This window comes from Rattus rattus, chromosome 4 (assembly GCF_011064425.1).
Source record: "Rattus rattus isolate New Zealand chromosome 4, Rrattus_CSIRO_v1, whole genome shotgun sequence".
Taxonomy (NCBI): Eukaryota; Metazoa; Chordata; class Mammalia; order Rodentia; family Muridae; genus Rattus; species Rattus rattus.
In genome coordinates this window covers 174,403,921-174,420,718 of record NC_046157.1, presented here as the reverse complement: position 1 = coordinate 174,420,718, position 16,798 = coordinate 174,403,921, and the positions used below count along the sequence as shown (strand labels likewise).

The 16,798-nt window shown below is 39.8% G+C and overlaps 1 protein-coding gene across 2 annotated transcripts in view; it reads left to right on the top strand.

Moving 5' to 3' along the window:
• Positions 1 to 1,293: 1,293 nt before the first annotated feature.
• The window catches only part of Pja2 (praja ring finger ubiquitin ligase 2), a 49,710-nt gene continuing 34,205 nt past the window's right edge, over positions 1,294 to 16,798 (top strand). For both annotated transcript variants that reach the window (XM_032901716.1, XM_032901715.1), the window contains exon 1: positions 1,294 to 1,421. The gene's annotated coding sequence lies outside the window, so the exon portion shown is untranslated. The remainder of the gene's footprint in view (positions 1,422 to 16,798) is intronic.

Here is a 16,798-nt window from a genome sequence, read left to right as displayed (position 1 = left end):
AAGTAATTAAAATATACTTTCTCTTTCAAGAGAAGTGTTTACCTAAAAGACAGAGTTGTTGTTGTTATTATTATTATTGTACAATGTATGCTAAGGGGTATTCTGGGAATTAAACTTGGCTTCACAAATGTCGAGCAAATTTTCGTAGGCTAGTATTTTATGGGAAATTTTGAATACTTTCTTTACATCAATGATAGAAAAGGTAGTTCCAGTTCACTGGTGGACTTTACAGTTAAAGGACATCACAAGAAGTGAGGCTCTTAATTCGGGGGGGGGCAGCGTGATAAATATATCTTGAGCTTTTGGGCTCTAGGTGCTGGAGCTGCGGGTGGGGGCGGGGAGTAAGAGAAGAGGACAGGACTGTAATCAGAGAAGCAGGCAAGCTTCAGGATGAGAAAAGAGGACATGTGCATCACTGACATAACGAACCTAAACTGTGACTGGGTTAAATTAAGCAAGGTGTCCAGGGACTCCAGCTGTTGTATTTATTTTGGTTGCATGCGACGAGAGCTGTTACCTCTCAGCCTGACACTCGATACAGCTTAGCTGTCAGCTGCTAAACTTTGGTCGGGCAAAATCTCCATCTCACCTATAGCTCCCCCATCCAAACAGAATCAGAGAGCAGGGTGAAGGTCTGACCAGTGGCGGGCGGGAACCGGGGAGAATCGTGAGCAAACGAGCTCTTCCTCTGGTACGTTTCTTTCCCCGTTGCTATCGGAACTGCAACTGGTTTGGGGGTTTTCTTTTCTTGCATTTAAATTGCAGATATTGCGTAGCTTCTCACTGCCTTGGGAACGAACCTAGCACCTCCATTTTGCGGGGTGCTGCGGGAATGTAACTGCGCCAGTCCTGCGCTCTGCTCTCCACACCCCCTTCCCTACAGGAGACCCCGCCCTTTTCTCCCAGCCAAACCACAAAAGGTCTGACAGCCGCTCTGGCCTCGGCGCCCCGCCCCCGCCCAAACGTCGCAGTGCTGCAGGGGCGGGCGCAGGGCCAGACAGAGGGCGGGGCCGAGCGCGTCTCCCCGCTCCTCGGCCAATCCGCGAAGGGCCTGGGAGGGAGCCTGCGGAGCCAAGCAGAGAGACAGCCCGAGTTATTTTCCCTTTTTCTGCCACGTCCAACCATGACGTAAACCTACTTCTCGGACAGCGATTGGATACGTACCTTTCCCCTGCAGAGGGTCGTGAAGCCTATTGGCTGCGCTCCGAGAGGGCGGGGCTGAGGCTCTCACTTCCTCCGCCTCCTTCGCGGCGCAAGGGGCGGGACGCGCCGCCGCCGCCACCGCCTCTGCTTCCGCCGCCGCCGCCGCCGCTGCAGCCGCTGCGCGTTCGGCGGGGGAGGAGTCGGAGGCGGAGAAGAAGGCGGTGGTGGCGGGTGGAGGATCGAGCGCTGTTCTCGCTCTGGAGCCGCTGCACATCTCGGTGAGGGGATTTTTTTTCTCTCTCCATGTCAGAGGGGATCTGGGTGAGGGAGCCGCTGCCCCGGCGCCTAGGCTTCGGGGGTCCACCGAGGAACCGGTCGGGCCGCGGCCGGCCATGGTGGGTGGGGTTGGCGACTGAGAGGCCTCTGGCCTCCGGGGCCTCGTCCAGCCCACCCGGAGCCGCGCTCTAGCCCGAGCCGCCGCGCCCGCCGCCCGCTCGCTCCCGCCAGCCGTCTGCCGTCCTTGGTACCCCGGCCAAGGACCCAGTGCCTTGCCCCTCGCGGCCCGGCAGTGCCGCCCACCCTCAGGCCCGCCGGGGAGGACCATGGCGCACTAGGCCTGCGGGGCCCCTGCCGGGTACGGCACGCCTTCCACCCCTGCCCCCCGTTTTTGCGTCCTTCCCGATTGTCACCGAGGCCCAGGCACCCTGTCAGGCAGGGCCAGTAACCTAGCTCCTTCTCATTCAGCGTTAGGCCTGAGCAAGCGGGTCAGAGGCACCTTCAGGGCTGGCCCCCACTCCCCGCCCCCACTCCATCCCCACCCCCACCCCCACCCCAAGATGCCTCCCGGTTAATCATGTTTTGCGCACATTCAAAATGGTGAGTTGAAAGCTGCCCAGACCAACTTGAAGAAAAGGTAAACAGCTTCTGATGGATGAAGAACCTGGAGGTTGCCCTCATCAGGCGTTAGAAATAATAATAATAATAATAATAATAATAATAATAATAATTTAAAAAATCGTATGTCTACATAGACAACTGCTTTGAGGCTCCTCGTTCTGTCAAGTATACGAGATTCTCTCTTTTTTAAAGAGGCCTTGCTCTATTTTTAATCACGAAGTAGTTGCTTATAATTCTTTTAAGATGGCAGTCATCTTTGCCGAAGACTAACAGGTCACTGGATGACTATGTGAAGGGACATTAAAAATAACAGAAATAAACGTGACATGTTTGTGATTGTCTTCTGGATTTCATGTCGTTTTTATGTGGAATAACTTTATTCTTCTATTACAGATGTGCACCCCTCGGTGTAAAATTCAACAGTATAAAGAAAGCAGTATTAAGTAAACACTAATATGTGAATACCTCCTTAAGCGCCCCACTAGTATTTAGGCTTGGTGGTCGTCTTTCAAAGTGCGTTCACAAATGCATCTTTAAAGACACGTGTACATGCAGAGTTGTCTGCTTCGGGAGTGGGAGTAAGGGTTTTACTGAGCACGTGTGCGCAGAGCTGGTTTCTTCCAATCAGGTATCTTGGACATAGTCCCTTGTTTTATGTAGGCTGCCCTAATGCTTTTTCTAAGGGTACATCCTATGTCTTTAACTTGATGAACTTCAATTAAATATTCCTCCTGGAAGCTGTTTGAATGATTGCTGTTGAAAGTTACGCTTTATATAAAGGTAACTAACTCATTCATTGATGCTGAATTGTAAGCTTTAAATCCTTTATTGTAGAACATTTCATGGTGTGGAAGACTGTGATGTAAAAAGAGCAACTCCCACTTTCCCTTCGAATATATTGCCTCCATCCCAAGACTCAGACAGTGTTTTAATAAGGGGAAAAACTGATCCTTCTGGAGCACAGACCATAGAAGTAGAGGTTCAGAGGTAAAGGGTATGAGTATTTAAACTTGATAGCAGTCTAACCCTCATTACTCTTTTGAAAGATATTTTGACTATTTCCTGAGTGTTTCTTCTAGGTCATCTTCAGACCACTTGTGAGTTAAAATTTAAAAACCCTATTTTGAATAATGTTACAGATAAATTCTTAGAACTGTTTTATAGTCTTAAGGCCCTCCAAAAACCTCACCATCTTTTCATACTTCACATATGAAATGTATAATGCCATTCCTTTTCAATATTTCCAGCTCCTTTATGGTTGTATTGCTGTAGTAGATGAAAACTTTAACTTTTATTTCCTGTCTCTGGCAATAAAAACAGCTCCCCCCCCCCGTTTTTTTTCATGGAGCTAATATTTTTGTTTAGTTGACAATTATCTGAAAGTATTTTTTTTTGTTTCCTTTCCAGTTTTTATAACATTCTGTTCACTGCATTGTCCATTAAGTGCTACATATTGTTGAATAGTAGGGCTAATAGTTAAAATATGTTAGTTTTCTTTAAGGTGAATGCCTCTGAGGCTGGCTGGCATTAAATACGATTTTTCACAAAGCTTTCTAATAGTCAATATTAGAAGTTAAAAATATGTCCTATTTTTAGCTTGCCAAGATGATGTTATTGTTTTCATTTTTAAAAACACTTAGCGAGTGTGTGTGTGCACATGTGTGTTGCCACAGCATGCTCATGGTGATGAGAGCACAGTGTGTGGGAGTTGATTCTTCTGTCGGGGTTTCTGGAGGTTGCATATTGTCAGGCTTTGTGGCAAGCACCTGACCTGTGCACCATCTCACTGCCTCCTGTTGCTTCAAAAAGGTATTGGAGGTTAAGGTCTTTCTTTTTTCTCTCTCTTCCTTCCTTCCTTTCTTCCTTCCTTCCTTTCTTTCTTTCTGACATCTTTTCAACTTTATATGTGGTTCTATTTGGGTGTTACTAGTAGTTTTTATATACTGGTTCCTTAAAAGAGATTATCTCTTTAAAAATCAACTTTTTAAAATTAGAGAGTGAGTTCTAATTGCTGAAATGTAATTAAGATGTGCTTCTTACTGTGTTTTCAGAAAAGCACATTTTATGTCATTATGTACATATAGATATGCAGAATATATAACACAGTGAGGGTAGTATTTTCATTTCTTTGAAAACTTACGTTCTTTTGAGGTCAACCAGACTTTGACCCTGAGCCCCGGGAAACTACATCTTTCTTACATTATTACATTGGTTTCACTTTGCCTACTGTTTCATGTAAATGTAATTATTTCTTTTGTATCTTCCATTTCCCAGCATCATGTTTTTGAAGATCATTTGTGTTTGTGTGTGTGTGTGTGTGTGTAACTAGCTTATTTCCATTTTTTTGTGAAGTAGCATGATAGTTGATTTACTGCTGTTACTTCATTTAATCAATTATGAATATTTGGGTTGTCACTGATTTGGGGTTATTAATAAAGGTTCTATGAACATTTATTCTGAATTCTTATGTGAATTAAAACTTTTTTTAACCTGAAAAATCTAGACGTGGTATTTCTTGACTTATATAGAGAGTCTAATCACTGTCCCATGTCACTTGTCTGCCAGTGATACACCAGTTTGGTTTATCCACATGCTTACACACTTCCAGCATGTATAGCACACTGGTCTTTATTACTGTTGTTCACTTGTTTATTTTCTTGGTCTTTTTGAAAAGAAATCTGTTTTGTAGCTGAGGCTGTAATGAACTCAAATGGTGTAGTCCAAGCTAGCCTTGAACTCTTAATCCTTCTGCCTCAGGCTTCAGACTTCTGGGATCGGATCATTCCTGGGCCACGGTGGATTTGAACTTGTATTTACTGGGTGACTCATGATGCTGATAAGGTTGTCGATGTCTTCATTGTAAATGCTTCCTTCAGGTCTTTCAGCCATCTTAACACTGAGCTTACCCTGATGAATGTTAAAGCATATTAAATATGTTTATGCAGCTGCTCTGACAGACACGAACCCACATTTCAACGTGAAGGGTTTTGCTTTCTTTATTTCCAAACTGTAACCAAGAGGAGGAGCTGAGGAGATGGCTCTGTGGTAAGAGCACCAGCTGCTCTTCCAGGGGACCCAGCTTCAGTTCCCAGCACCCACATTGCTCTGCTCACAAACACCTGTAACTCTAGCTCCATGGAATCTAATGTTGTCTTCTGGCCCCACAAGTAACTCCTTAAAAAGAGCTTTTAGTTAGAATTAGTTTGGCTAATGAGGTGTTTTTTTGTTTGTTTGTTTGGTTTTTTTTGTTTTTTTTTTTTCATCGTCTTTGCTAAGAATTCTTTGCCAAATGCAAGGTTGAATATGTTTCCTCATGTTTTTGGCTATATATTTAATAGTTTTGGTTTTTACATCAAGATGCATTATATATTGAGTTGTATTTTTGTTTTATGATGTGAGAAAAGGTTTAAGGCTTGTTTTCTTATCTAGTGGATATGTCATTCTAGTTCTGATTCTTGAGAACATTCCTTCTCTTCTTTAGATGAGTATAATCAGACCACAAATGTGATGTGTTTCTTGACTGCCCCTGGAGCTCTGTGCCTGTAATTTACTATATTATCCTATATTATTGAGGCATTTACTTTGTAGTAAACCTTGAAATCAGGAGATGGGAGCTCCTGAGCTCTTTTTAAGTATTACTTTGTTTGGCACTGGGGAAGATGGCCTAGTGTAGGTAAAGTGTTCACTCCTCAAGCAGGAGGCCTGAGTTCTAATCTGTAGCACCCACATAAAAAAGCCTAATGTGGCCATGTCCTTGTTACCCCAGCACTGGGGAATCAAAACAGGCGGAGCAGAGGCAGATGACCACCCAGAGTTTGCTAGCCACCAAGTCTACCCCATCAGTGAACTCCAGGTCCCTTGAACAGACTCTGTGTACCCACACGTGCATGGATACCGGAAGTGAAAAGCAGTAGGGACAGTTAGCTCAATCTAACCTTCAGCTAGAGCTTCTAGACTGTTAATTAGAAATGGAGATTGGCTGCTTTAAAAAACAGTAATTTTACCGTTTAATTCAGTTTTCTTATAGTTCCTTTACTGGTAAACTTTGCATTGAGAAATTTATTTTAGTTTTCTTAATGCAAGTCAGCTTTTCCCTGAGTGTTTCCAACAGAGATGGCAGCACATGGTACAGTCATAGTTCATTTCCATTCTGTTAGAGGTCATTGAATTCTAACTATGTGTAAGTATTGGGCTCGGTCCTGAAAAAACGTTCTGTCTTGTTTTTATTATATTTAGGGAGTTGTTTTCTGTAGTTGTAATAACTTTATTTTCAATTGTGTCATCTTGCCTTTTGTGGTTAAACCTCAGAGTTTTTATTTTTCCATCTGTCCATGAGGATATTTTTTCATTTAATTTAATTCATTTAATTCTTTTTTAGTATGTTAATAGTAAAACCTTAGAAATAATGTCTTTTATATTTTGGGGGAATTTTTTTATTCAATTATTGTTCTTTTTTATATGAATGTTCACTGGAGTTTTCAAGATAAACTTTCTTAGTGTAGAGTTTTAAAAGGCAAATTTCTTGAGTTATTACTTGAATAGAGGTAGGATTCTAGGAGTTATCTATTTCCTTTTGAAAACATGGTCTTTGGTACTGAAAGTGTCACTTTCACTAGTATCAGTATCGGAAGTTTGTGTTTTAAGAAATTCATTTAGTTAACACAATAAAGTTGCTTTCTTACTGTTAAGGACTTTGTCTTAATGGCGTGTGTTTTTTTATTTTTGGCTTTTTTTAAACTTATTTTTCTAATCATTCAGAGAAGACTTGATGTCTCCAAGTATAATTGAGAATATGTCTATTTCTTTCCTGTTCATTTTTACTGACTGTGTTTAAATATCTCTTGGTACATGTCAGTGTCCAAGATTATTCTATCAGTGTGATGTATAGACCCCATTATTATTAACTAATACCCCTGATCTCTGAAGTATTCCTCAATCTGAAGTCTAGTTTAATATTAATATAGATTCTTTTCTTTGGTTAGTGCAAATGTGATAAGTCTTTCCCATCCTTTTATTTTTATCCTCTGCTATTTTAAGTGGTTAAGTTGCTCCCTTAAAAATTATTTGTATGTGCCTGATTGTATTGATTTGTATTGTATGTGCAGTCAAGAACTCAAAGTCAGAAGAGACGTTGGATCCTCTGGATCATTAGGTGGGTGCTGGGAACTGCACCCCCTTCCTCTGCAGGAACAATAAGTGTCTTTAACCACTACAGAGCCATCTCTAACCCTGCAACTCACTTCTTAAAGTCTTACTAACAGTTTCCTTTTTATCGAGATGATTATGCCATTTACCTTTAATGGAGCTGTTGGTAGGTATGATAACATTCTTGGTTGTCAACCTGACAGTATCTGAACTATAATCCAGAAATGGAGGGCACACCTGTGAGAGATACTCTGCTTGGTTTGAAGTAGGTGAATTCACTTCTACTCTGGACCTTTAAGATGGGAAGACATCCTTTTGATTGAATCTTGAGGTAGGAAGACACACCTTTAATTCAGATCTTGAGGTGGGAAGACAGACCTTTAATCTTGGTCACATGTTCTGCTGGAAGCCTATATAAGGACAGGGAAGGAGGAAGGTTTGCCCTTTGCCTGCTTGCTCTCACTTTGCTAGCAGATCCATACTGTCATTGGAGCCTACTTCAGGATCCCAGTGAAAACAGACCAGCTCACTCACCCCGTCTTGTGGGATTGAGCAACTGCTAGATTCTTGTATTTTCTGTTTACAGCTAGCATGGTTGGATTAGTTGGACTGCAAGTAAGTCATTTCAGTCAGTTCCCTTTAAATGTTTATAGAGAGACTCATCGTATAAGTTCTGTGACTCTAGATAACTCTTAATACCGTAGAGTTAGATTTCAATCTATTAGCTTATAAATTTCTTTCTGTTTAGCTTACCTGTTCTTTACTTTGTTTGTCTGTAAATTCTTTGGGGCCAAATGATCTGCCTGTCTCAACCTCCAAATAGCTGTGATCCTTAGCTAGCCTTTATCTGTGAAGAGGCTTTCTCAGACTTAAGACCTTCACACCACACCGTCTCCCAGGAGTGCTGAAGATCACGTGTAGCAGGCAAGTGTTGTACACCAGAGCTGTGTATGTTCCTACACCTACTACCCAGTTTTGGTTTGTTGTAACTTTTACTAATGGATCACAGTTTATACCTCTCTAAAGACTATCCATTAACAAATACTGGTGTGTTTCCCCTTTCAAATGACTCCTTTGAGTTAGGTTTACAGATTATGCAGAATCTGGACGCTAGAGCACCTGGTTTTCCTCACTGAATTACTTATGTACTTTTAGATCCTTACATTCATATAGTGCATGCACTTAAAACTCTTCTCGCCTTCAAAGATGCTCGTAATAAATGCCAGGTGACGACCTTAGCAGACTCTTAAGACAACAGTTATGTCTGGACTGTAAGAAAGATGTTTGATATTTAAAACCTAATTCAGTCCTTTATTAGTCCTTGACATGCCTAGTGAGGCACCAACAGATTGGTATTCTACATTTCACAGCAGCCAAATATTTATTTCAGAAAATATGGGTCATTCATTTATACATAATAGGGCCCCACTATTTGGATCAGTTATATTTTCAAAACCACAAGATTTAAAAACTGCTTTGAAAATTCTTAGTGAAATAGCATATTCATTTTTTTTTTTTTTTTTTTTTTTGGTTCTTTTTTTTCGGAGCTGGGACTGAACCCAGGGCCTTGCGCTTCCTAGGCAAGCGCTCTACCACTGAGCTAAATCCCCAACCCGCATATTCATTCTTGATAGAATTAGTTGAGACAGCTATCAAATTTTCTAGGTTGTCTGCATAGGAAATAACTAATAACTTGGTGTTAGGAATTTGTACATCAGAATAAATACTGTGCATTTGCGTTTATAAACTACTTGCATTTATAAAGACTGTATTTCAGAAGCTCTTGTGAACATTAGGTAAAGTGCCAGGACTACTCAAACAACCCTGGTTTGTTCAGTGGTCATGATGTTGTGTTAAAAAAGACATGCATTAATTTGCATACTGCATGAACCTTCATGCACATTTCTTTGAATACTTGGCCCATGGCTAGTGAGTGATGCTGTTTTGGGAGGATGTGGAACCTTTTGGAGGTGGATCCTGCCTGGTGGAAGGCAGTCCCTGGCTGCAAGCCTTGAGTTGTGTAACTTGGCTGCACTTGTTTCCCCCTAAACCATTCCTGCTACACTGCCCTCTCATCTGTGATAGACGAGACCTGCAAACTGTGTGCCAGAAAGAACCCTTCCTGCCTTCAGTGTTTCTCGTCAGGAATTTGGTCACAGCAATAAGAAAAATTAAAGGAATTTCTCTGTGATTTATATCATGGGTCTGTAATCACGGTCTATATTCAAGCAACATATGACAGGTTGTTTCTTCCTACTGTCATTTATGCCACTATACATTTTATTTTACATATGCTATAAATTTGTACTTGCTTTTTACACTTGTCTTGGTGTCTGTAGGGCTTCTGGGGCCCACTGTAGATTCTGACGATCAGGGATATTAGCCCCTTATATGAAACACGATGTTCATGTTGGTCTACGTTCTTGCTCTACTTGAAATATTATAATGGAGATCTTACCAGTAGTTGCTAGCTTGTATTGTTTGAATAATTAAGACAGGTCGGGGAAAGGGTACACATGTTCAGTGTTGGTATAATCTTCTATTCCCTGAGTATTTTCCGTCTGAGTTAAGGTAACCGGTGGAGCTGTTTAAATTTGAGTTTATAATAGTTCCATATGGGCCTGGAGAGATAGCTCAGCGTTTATGTGCACTTGTCACTCTTGAGTTTGAAAAGCCAGCAGACATTTGTACCATAGAACTGGCAGCAGCAGCAAGGGATCTTGTTCTAGATTTTTTTTCTTCAGGCTACTTTTTGACTTTAAAAATAGAGTTTTTGACTTTGTAAAGTGTCTTCACATTTTTCATGTAAATCCTTCTTCCAGTTCCTGCTCTTTACCCTTCACCTAGAGCTTTGTATGTTAATTAGAATGGAGAGCAGGGACTTAGGAAATGCCATAGTTTCACCCCTCAGTGCCCCTTTGTTGTAGCTTCTTTGTCTTGAGAAATTGACTTGAATGTTTAGCTTCTTATTGAAAGTCAGTTTTTTTCCCCAGAGTGCTTAGTCTGCTTCCAACAAAGATAACAGCAAGTGATATATTCATCATATCTAATAATGACTGTTTTGGAAGCCCTTACGTTATATCATTTGATATAATTATTTGGCTTGTTTAAATTTCTTTGCATCTTTATTGCTAGAGTTGATCTGTAATTTTTCGTTTTGGTAATTTTGGCTGTTGATTTTTTTAAAACATTTTTTAACTTAAAAAAAAAAAAATCAGTTTGAGGCAGAATCTCATACAGCCCAGGCAACCTCAGCTAGGCACGTAGCCCAGGCTAGGCTTGAACTCTTGATCTTCCTGATTTTACCCCCCAAGTTCTGGAATTACAGCCCTGACTCAGCTCCTAATTTTTCTCATTAAGTCAGCTACATGTTTTTGAAGCTATTAAAATTATTTTGTGCTTTTTTGGAAAGTGGTTTAATTAACTTCCTTGAATGCATGGTAGAGATTTTATTAAGTTCTGAGGGCCAGGCACTTTGGGCCCCATGATCTGTGGGAGTCGGTTTCGTCTACTACTATATTCTGGGTTCTAGGAACTGATTCAGATTGCCAGGCCTGGTGGCACGAGCTAATGTACCGAGCCATCTCTAACCCTGTCTGAATTTCTCTACTGATAGAGACCAGAGCATCTTACCCCCTGGCGTCACAGGTAGTTGTGACCCTGCTGATGTGTGTGCTGTGAACCAACTCCCCTGAAACCCACCAGGCCTCTTTATGGCCTTCGCTCTGAATTCTCTGTGGGTTTCACTGGACTGGATCTGGGAATTTCCTTTATCCTGCTGTGAGAGAATAGGCTATGAGGGGAGAGGGAATTCACTTTTGCCTTCGACTCTGGATTAATAACATTCATATGTTCTCTTTTGGGATATTGTCTATGTTTATTTCTGTCTTATTCCACATCCCATGCCTTTTCTTTATGCCTCTGTTCCATATGTATTTCTGTGTATTATACCCTGAATATTTTCTTACTGTCTGGTTTCTGTTGTGTTGATTTTCTTTCAGCCATTTCTGATCTTTTTTGTGTATTTTAGCTTTTAAAGTTAGGATTTTTTTCTTTCTGATTTCTATTTAATTGTATTTAAGTGTTAGTTTTCATACATTAAAGAATTTTACTATCCAGTCCTTGATGTCATTCTCCAGTTATACCCTTTTGTTAGCACTGCTGCCTCTGTTCCTCATGTATTCTCTTGTATGTCGGGGGCGGGTGTCATAGTCTTTGAAATTTTATATGTGGAAATTCTGACCTGATTGAAAGAAAAGAAAGTGACTTTCTTTCACTAGAGAGGAAATGTCACCTGTTTCTGCCAGGTGCCTGGGTTACTGTCCTCAGATTAGCAGTCTTCTCAGCCTGTGATTTGAGGACTGAGCAGGTGGAATGAACTGCAGCTATGAGCTAGATGAAGTTGAGCTTACAACTTGGAATTTTAGGCAAGTCAGCCTTCTTTTTCCCTACTGTCTACTTTCTCACCCAAAGCTAAGATATTTTTATGTTCTTTGATTTGGAAGGGCTTTTAGTTGTACTACACAATATAAAAGGGAAAAAAAACCCACCAACAACAACTAGTCTAGTGGCTGTAACTCATGAACTCAGAGCAGCTGCGGTTGCCTGTTCAAGACCAGACTGGTGCTAATTCCTTGGTGGATGGGGGAGGTGTTTCTGAGGAGTTATTAGCAATTGATGGCTGCCGGGGAAGAGAGAGTCTGCTTTGTACTTTTCAGGCGTAAGTCCCAGCTGGTGTACATGCTGAAGTGGATGGCCCTACACCCATGTGCATTCTGACACAATTTACTGAACTCTGGGTTTTGTTTGCTTGTTTTTAATGATCTGCAGTTGGAGGGAGGTGGGTGGTTCTGGGAGGAGTTGGTGATTCTGAGAAGAGTTGGAGGGAGGGAGTAGGGGTAGATATGATCAAAACACCGTGAATACCTGTATGAAATTCTAAAAATATAAAAAATATTTTAAACGTTACTGTGGAAATTAGAAAAATCTGAAAAGTAAAATTATATAGGTCAGGATACCTGGAACACAACAGAATGGATGCTGTAGTTTATAGTGTTACATAAGTCAGAGAGTGGTGGATGTTAATATCAAGGCTTGAAAGGAAAGATGAGTCACACCCTAAAAATATGGAAGTCATGTAAAATCAGGAATTAGTGAAGCAGAGATTTAGAGCCAGTTAATTAAGGCTCCTTAAAAAATTAAAACCACGATAAATTGGTAAGGGAAAAAGGAGGAAAGCCAAATTAATAAAACCAGGGGTTAGAAAAAGAAATTCACTATTGATAGTAAATTGTCCAAAGGAAACTATAAGCAGCGTTATTCTGTTAACGTTTTCACCTTCAGGGGAAGGCCATGAGTTCTTCAGTCTCTTGAGACAGAGGAGAGGGTCTGTCTATCATGTGGCTTCTGGCTTCGGCTGTCCTGGAACTTGCTCTGGTGACCAGGTTGGCACTGTGCTCCACTTCAGAGTGGTAGGATTTGGTGCAGGGATTAAAGGCATGCACAGCCACACCCGGACAAACTGGAAGGTCTTAAAACAATTTACCCAAACTCACATGAAGAGAGAGAGAGAAAACCTGTTGTGCTTTGTAACAAGTTGGATTTATCAAAACTTTTTCACAAAGAAGGTCCCAAGCTTATATGTTTTCACTGGGAATTCATTAAGTAAAATAAAATGTTGTATTTAGAGAGCCTTTTCCTGAGAATTACCAAATAAACATCTCAGCACCTACTATGGCTATGGTTTTTATTCATAATTGTGGTAAGAAAGCTGGATGTGACAACAGACAGTTGTAGGTCACTATTTCTCCACAACATGGATTTAGAAATAATGAAGTATAATCTAAAAACAGAGATATGACCAGCATGAATTTCTTGAAGAATAAAGTTTTTTAATTTTTAAATTATTAACAGTCCATTGCTTTAGCTGAATAATGAAGTTCTACATACCCCCACATAAGAAATCATATCACAAAATTCAATCTTTCATTAAATACTATTATCAAATCAAATGAAGAGGGAACCCTTAATTTGTTACTGTATTAACAATTCCTATGATAAACACGATGAAAAACTCGATTCTTGTCCTGTCTCTTCTATTCAGTATTGCGTTAGAGCCCTGTTTATCATCCTCTGCCAAAACAAAAATTGGTAAACCACAAAATTCATATATATATTTACTAGCAAACTAAGTGATTTTTAAAAAGCAAGGTGATTAGCCATAGGATATAAGCCTCCAAAGTTAACGTAATTTGTTTAACAGTAGCTAAGAAATACCAAATGAGAATTTTGAAAGTGTATGTAGAGTAGCTGGGAGTGGTAGCAGTTGGCCGCAGAAGTGTGTGGCTCTCTATGTATTAGAGGCCAGCTTGGTCTACATAGGAAGTGCAGGCTAGACAGGACTGTACAACAAAATTCTAACCTTTAAAAAACAAAAAAAGTGTATGTAGAATAAGGAAACAATTCACACTGTCCAGATACATAAAATAACTAAATGTTTTTGCTGTCTAATGTGGGAAAGACTTGAATGCCGAAAATTACAAAGGCATTCAGAAACATTTAAAACACTTATGTGGATAACTATTTCATATTTATATAGTAGGAGACTCCAGATGGTTAAAAATGTCAATTTCTCCATACTTGGTATGTAAATGAAATACATTTGCAGTCAAGAACCCCAGGTTATTATTTTTTGTTATAGCAGACTTCGAATTTTTTATTTCAAATGCCAGTAGCTGTAAGGATCACAGCTTGCTGTGACATTACAGTGAGATAGTATTGGATCAGGACATGCATAGACAAAAGACTGTGGAAAGGGGGCGGAGCGATGGCTCAGTGATTCAGAGCACGGGCTGCTCTTCCAAAGGACCAGGTTCAATTCCCAGCAACCACATGGCAGCTTACAAGATTTTTATAATTTGTGCTAAGTCAACTTGTGCATCAATCAAAAAAAATCAAACCTTGACTGCTATTAAATACTGTATTCAAAAGTGACTTTGAATTGTATTGTGAATAAAAATTGAAGTAACCCTGACAGTCATCTTTGTCCTGCACCTTTCCCCTCAGTGTTCCCTGGGCCAGAAGTGCAAGGGTTGTGTTCTAGGTTCTTCAGTTGGGACTGGGTTCCACAACTCTGCATTTTGATTGGTTGTAGTTCTCTGTAATGAGTCTTCATACGTTGCAAAGAATCTTCTTGATGAGCAGTGAGGACTATACTTATTTGTGGGTAAAAAAAGGGGCTAAGTATATTGATAAACTGAAAAGAATATGCCAGTATAATAAATCATTACATGGAAGCTTTGATCATTATTCAGAAGTTTTTACATATTAATCTCTTGAAATCTGTGCTTAGCTGCTGAAAACAGGAAGGTAATAGTGTAAGCTCAGTTACACTGACTCCAGGATAGGTGAGAAGGTCAGTAACATTGTTGTAAACTCATCTGGCCCTCTCATCCTGGAAATTAGTTCTAAAAGTAAGTGCTCTTACTTCAGTAAAAATATCAACAGTTCTGAAATTGTCCCCCCCAAAAAATCCCTCAAAACAGTATATTTAATATTAATTCTCCTGTTTTCACATCTTTTTGTTCAAAATAAAAAGTATAGTTTCATGAGATGTTGTTTAGAAAACTTGTTCTAATATAAGAAAATTCAGTATCTAAACACTTGTACATTATTTATATATGTTATCTGTGGAATGATAACTAGTCATGCATTGCCCTGCAGTAAACAGCAGATACTGTCTCTGAAGGGCGGTGTGGCTAATACATGATTTCTCTTCAAGGCTTTTCAGGAAGTCAAAGTCATGAGGGCTTGATTTAGAAGTTATTCTCATGTGAAAGAAAACCTCAGAGACTCTCGTCAGGAAAAAGAATGATCACCATGTGGCTCTTCGCCTTGGGCTAGTTGAGTGAGCTCCTAATGGGGCACCTGCTTCTTCTAGAGTGAGCTAAGAGAGCACAAGAAGAAGGCTATAATCCCTCTTACCTGAGCTTGTATATCACACAGTCAGTTACCATGTCTTTAGAGACAAGTCACAAGAGGGCCTTGTCATTTAAATATCAAGAGCAATTATTTAAGTATCAAGAGCAATTATTTGTTTGAGCATCAGAGTTTGACTCAATGTATGCCCAACTCCTAGCCTTCTTTCTGTTACCTATTTCCATCAACAAAAGGAGCTCATTTATTCAACTCCTTTCATTATTTGTAATTAAATATTATACATGGTATTTTTATTATTCAGGGTTTTCTGTAGGAACAGAACTTAGAGAATGTTTTGTAGATGAAGATATAGATATATATATAGAGAGAGATTGATTAATGGCTAATTCAATGATAGCTAGCTGTCTACCAACAGAAGGTCCAAGAGTCCAGTAGTTGTTCAGCCCAGAAGGCTGGATGCTTCAGCTGTCATTAGTGTACACCAGAATCCCAAAGAACTAGACTCTAAGCTGGTGAAGGAACACACACGTCAGCAAGAGCGAGAACCAGCAGGCAGAAGGAGCAAGCGTCCTTCTTACACGTCTGTTATCTAGGTTTTCAGCAGAAAGCATGGCCCAGATTATAGGTGGATCTTCCCACCTCAAAAGATACAGATTAAAAATTGGCCCTCCCACTTTCAGTGATTTAATTAAGAAAAAAAACCAAAAAACAAAAACAAACCCTCGCAAGTGTACCCAGGCACTTGCATTTTAGTTAATTCCAAATGTAGTCAGGTTGACAAGCAAGACTACTCCTCACAGTCTGTTAGCTAATTAATAGACACAGTGTATTCAAATACAATAAAACCAGGCCACTGTACGTTAAGTAGTTTACTGCGGGCATTTTTGTTCTATACCCATGCTTGTCTTTCTAGTGTATTTAGTTTTAAGTTTGTATAGCTTCTCTGGAACTAGTTTCTAACATCTTAAATAAATTGATAGAGAGTATCTGAGCTACCAATGATAGCTCAAGATTTTAGACTTGACCCTCTTTATAGCAACATACACAGTTTTAACTAGAACTATATTAAAAACTCAGAGCAGTTGAAGTAAGTAAGTAGTTGTCGCAAATAGAATATAGTCATACTAATTCTGGAGGAAAATATCTTTAGAAAAACTCACAGACCAAATACTTGCAGTTTACTTTAAGAACAAACCCAAAACTGGAAAATTAATAATTTAAGTTTTCTGTGTGCCTTGTCCCTGTTCCACTTTTCATACTCCAGAGGGTTATGGAAACATAAAATTGTTATAGATGGTTGAGTATAATGGCATTAGAGGAAATTGACATATACAGAAGCATTTCGTCTATGTAACACAAGATCTGTTACCGAAAATCATAAAGGAAATGGGGGAAATCACAGAATACCAATTGTAAATTGCTATAGAGAGTAAAGGAAAGCTAGGAAAGTGATTTAAATCTCTCCATCTATAGAATGAAAATATAGGAGAAAGGTTTAAAAACAAAAGATTAATCCACCCATTGGTCAAATATAGAAATAATAGGAAAGAAAAAGACATCTTTGTGGCACTGATAAAAGTCTTAATTAAAATAGTACAGCTGTTATTATGAAGGAAAAAATTTTAAATAGCCTGCTACTAAGTACATACTTTTGAAGTTACAGGATATCAACTTA